Genomic DNA, 5,116 nt, shown 5'->3' on the forward strand with positions numbered 1-5,116 from the left:
TGTCTAGTTGAATTCCTTTGCTGCGCCTTCATGGCGCCCCCTTGCTATAGCCTGCGCCCCCAGGGACATCGTCTGGGCTCATCTTAGTCAGGCCACTGGGGCCTTTCTCCATGCTCCCCGCGGATGCTATCTGGCCTTTCTCACGGCCGTGCCCACACCGGGGCTCCCTCTTACAATCCCGCCCGCACTGGGCTCCTGCCTCGTGCTCCCTGCCTGCACTGGGGCCTCGTCTCGCAATCGGGGCTCAGGTGGCCGTAGCCGTGCCTGGCCCCCAAATTTCCCTCCCTGGGACTTCTATTCCTCTGTGCGCCCTCCCTGGGGCTTCTCACAATTGGGGCTCAGGTGGCCGTAGCCGTGCTTGGCCCCCAATGCACTGTGCCCCTTCTTGGGGCTGGGGTCAGTGCACCCCCTCCTCGGGTCTACAAACCCCACCAAGGCTCAGGTGGCCGTAGCCGTGCCTGGCCCTAGACCCGCCTTCTCGGGTTGCTCGCCTGCACTGGGGCTCCTTGCCTGTTCGCTTGCCCGCACTGGGGCTTCTCCCACACAACACTGCCCCATTGGGGCTGGGGTCTATACACCCCCAAAACACGGCACCCTCTCTGGCACCAGGAACCCCCACGCTACTGGGGAGCTCCCATGAGGCCTCCTCCAACCCTTACAGCCTCACCCGGTCCTCTGGTATAACAACTACCAACAGAAAACTCAAGCCCCTGGGCTACAATATAAACTCCAAGCCATCTGGCTAAAACACAATTTCTAAGCCCTCTGGCTAGCCATCATTCAAAACACTACCAGGGCTTGCTCCACCCAGTCCTCAACCAAAGCTGTTCAGGCCATCTAGCTTCTACAGGCTGTAATACTCCAGGAGAACTCCTTCACCCTTCGATGTTAGCGGGGAACTGCCTGCTTGGCCTCAGCCTAGGCTGTTTATATAGGCCAGGCCCTGCCCCCTTCCGGTCAGCTGACCGACTGCGGTTGCCCCGGCAACCAGCACCTGTACCTTTCCCTAGGAACAGGCACTTCAGTGCCCTGCGACAGTGCCAAAAATGCCTGATTTTAGCCGAAAGGTCAAGATGCTGATGCGAACTTTCATTTTAAATTACAAAACTACCAAAATAAACTACATTAACAGAACAATTGATAACCTCCACCTACAACAGTACCTTGTTCTTCTTATACACCTTTTCACCATTAACACACTAACCTCTCATGAACCACCTGCAGCCCAGAAGGAAACAACAACTTTCACTTCCCATCTCGTCCACATCTTGATCCACATAGTATTTCAATTCATATATTGCCAACTCCAAACATTATCTTCTGGTGAAAGCCATTCCCTTGACCAACAGTAGGTTTGTCACCTTCCATATTGCTACTTAGGTTTCTCACCTTCCATATCACTCGTCGCACAAAGCAGTATGGTCCTCAGTCTCTGTGTCTTCAATCCTTTGGGCATGAATCCATGCAATACCATTACATATGTTAAGTCACAATTCATATAGATTGACCTCAAAAAATGGTGTTCATATCTCCGATACCCATTGCACAAAAGGGCAGTCCCAAAATACATGCAGGACAGATTCTTCAGCTCCACATCCCTCTTTCAGGCACACTGCTGATCTTACCAAACTCCATTGTTGCTGAGTGTCCCTCACAGGAAGAATCTTCTGTATCATCATCCATATGATAGCCACATGTTCACCTTTCAATCCATTATCTGTCACTCCTTTCCACACAATTGCCATCTGTCTTTCCATCAGATCCCCAACTATTGTTATTTTATCTTTCTTATCATATTACTCACCTTTTTATGGTCTTTCAAGCACTCTAATCCCAATCCCCCAACTTTATTTACCCTTATGAAGCTTTCCATCTTTGCATAGTGGGCCAGTGGCTGCTATACCCATGGCTTTTTCCCATCTCCCCTGTACATGCCCCATCTTCTTAATGTTCTTCGTGCCAGATAATAGCAGAAACTCGCAATCTTTCCCACCCCTTCTATGCCTCTTTACAAAACATACTTATAAAGTAAATATACACAAAGCTTTTCAATTCTGGCATTCCCCAACCCCCAAATTCCCTGGCTTTGTACAGCTATGTTCTCTTTTTACTTCCCAACGCTCCCCCTCCCATATAGAGGATGATTGGCAAAAGTACTGTTTTCACTGCAGGCACTTTACCCTTGAAAGATAATGTTACCTTCTTATGGACCTGGTGGTAGGAGTCTACTATAGAACTCTGTGGCAGGGCACCTTTGGTGGGTATCAGGCCCTTGACAGCAGGGCGAGTAATGGATAGACTCCCGCCTTTGTAATAACTCTCATATTTTTCCATCAAGGTGTGGCAGAAGAGTGAAGCGGGCAGTTACCCCAGGAGCAGGGCAGCCAGCAAAGACCTGATGAGAAGGTCACCCTATTACAACCTCCCTACCAAGAAAAGGAGAGTGATCAGGCATTCTCCAGGGAACAGACTGAGGCATCCAGCACTAAAGACCTGATTGTCAAAGGTGACTTCAACTACCCAGACATCTGTTGGGAAGACCATTCAACCAGCTCCAGCAGGTCAACCAACTTCTTGGCAGTTATTGATGACCTGTTCTTGATACAGGCTGTGGAAGGACCAACTAGGCACAAAGCCACTCTGGATTTAGTGCTGACCAAAGGGGAAGACATGGTAGGTGACCTGAAGATTAGAGGTACTCTGGGTGACAGTGATCATGATGTGATTAGGTTCACCATCCACCAAAAAGCTGGGAATTCAGTCAGTAGAACAGAAGTCCTACATGTCAGAAGGGCAGACTTTGGTAACCTCAGGAGTTTAATTAGAAAGGCCCTCTGCAACCAGCAACTGGATGATTTGGAAGTTCAGGAATGGTGGTGCTGCCTTAAGGAGGCAATTCTCACTGCTCAAAAAGAGGCCATCCTCATGAGGCCAAAAAGCAGGAAAGGGGCCAAGAGACCCACCTGGCTCAACAGGGATATTAGGGAACTTTTGAAAAAGAAAAAAGAAGCATATAAGCAATGGACAAATGGTTCAGCATCCAGAGAGGAGTACACTAATATGGCCAGGGAATGGAAAGCCAAGGCAGGCATAGAGATCAAGCTGACAACCAAAATAAAGGACAACAAAAAGTCCTTCTGTAGGTACATATGGAGCAAGAAAAAATCAAGCTCCACTGTGGGACTGTCTTAGAATGAACTACTGGGTTCAAAAGATTCCCCGTGCTTTAACAAAGGACATACTCACAGTTGTTTTCACTCTTGTAAAGCTTTATTTAAGGATACTCACAGAGGCAGGCGATAGAACAGAGCAGAGAGGACAGTCACCTCACATCAGCCTTAGGCAGCAGCTGCTACCCCAGAGTGTCCCAATCCCCGGGATGCAATAGCCTATGCCGGTGCTCCGCACAAGTCGGAACTCTTGCCAGAGCTGAAGAACCCATCATAACTTAAGAATGTACAGCTTATATAGTCTGAAGTAAACAATGTTCTCTCGAGCTAAGGATTTGGTTATCTCAAGCTAGGAATTTGAGGATAAGTTGTGATCCAACACACCTGGTGTTTACCACATTCCACTGTCTTACAACATTCTACTATCTAGGTTCATGGTTCAGGCATGCTCACAAAGCTATGTGCCGCTTCACCGGCCTACTATGAACTTAGCATGCAAAACTCTTGCTCTTAACAAAGCTCTTACTATTACAGGGACCCATACTGAATGGCGGGGGGGAGGGGGAGGAGCCCGCAGTAGTTCCATGTGAAAAGGCAGAGTTTCTAAATACTTATTTCACATCGGTATTCCTGAAATGAGATAGGAGCTGTTTACCTGCCCAGAGGCCCAGGGAATATGGGGAAGACAACAGTCCACATGAAATCAGTCAAGAAGAGGGGAATGTACTCTTAGAACATTTGGACATTTTCAAGACTGCTGGGCCAGCTGACCTGAATCCAAGAGTCCTGAAAGAACTGGATGAGCTCACAGCAGGGCCTCTGGTGCAGCTGTTCGAAGAGTTGTGGAACTTGGGAGTGGTCCTGAATGACTGGAAGAGGGGTAACATGGTACCTATATTTAAGAAAGGGAAGAGGGACAACTCTGCAAACTATAGATCAGTCAGTCTGACTTCTGTCCTGGGAAAAATCTTTGAAAAAATTGTCAAGGAGGCCATCAACCACAAGCTCATAACTGGTGGGATATTAAGAAGCAAACAACATGGCTTTGTCAAGGGTAGGTCATGCCTAACAAATCTGGTGGCCTTTTATGACCAGGTAACTAACCAGCTGGACAAGGGACACGAGGTTAACATCATTAACCTTGACTTCATAGATTCATAGATGCTAGGGTCAGAAGGGACCTCAGCAGATCATTAAATCCAACCCCCTGCCTAGGCAGGAAAGAGTGCTGGGGTCCGATGAGCCCAGCCAGATGCCTATCGAGCCTTCTCTTAAAGACCCCCAAGGTAGGGGCGAACACCATCTCCCTTGAAAGCCCATTCCAAATTTTGGCCACCCTTACCATGAAGAAGTTTTTCTTGATATAAAACCTAAATCTGCTCTGTTAGCTTGTGACCATTGTCCTTTGTTACCCCAAGAGATGCCCTGGTGAACAGAGCATCTCCAATCCCTTGTGGTAGCAGATGATGGTTCAGCAAGGCCTTTGATACTGTTTCCTATGAGATTCTCTCAATTAAGCTAGAGGGTATTGGCCTACACCAATCTACAGTGAGGTGGGTTGGCAACTGTCTCAGAGGCTGATCCTAGAGAGTTGTAATTGACAGGATGGCCTCATCCTAGAGAGCTGTCTCCATTCAGTGGTGTCCCCCAGGGATCAGTGCTTGGTCCACGCTCTTTAACATCTTTACAAAGACTTGGATGAGGGGATGGAAAGAGCAATGATTAAGTTAGCGGATGACACCAAGCTGTAGGGAACTGTGGGCACATCTGAGGATAGGGCAAGGATCCAGGATGACCTTGACAGACTGGTTCTACAGGCTGAATGCAATCAGAAGAGGTTCAATATGGACACATGCTGGGTCCTTCATCTGGGTAGGAAGAACCTGTACCATAACTATATGATGGGTGGTGGTCCACTGGCTGGCACTGCATCTGAAAGGGATCTG

Source organism: Crocodylus porosus, unplaced genomic scaffold, assembly GCF_001723895.1.
Source record: "Crocodylus porosus isolate Cpor-Errol unplaced genomic scaffold, CroPor_comp1, whole genome shotgun sequence".
Classification (NCBI taxonomy): Eukaryota; Metazoa; Chordata; order Crocodylia; family Crocodylidae; genus Crocodylus; species Crocodylus porosus.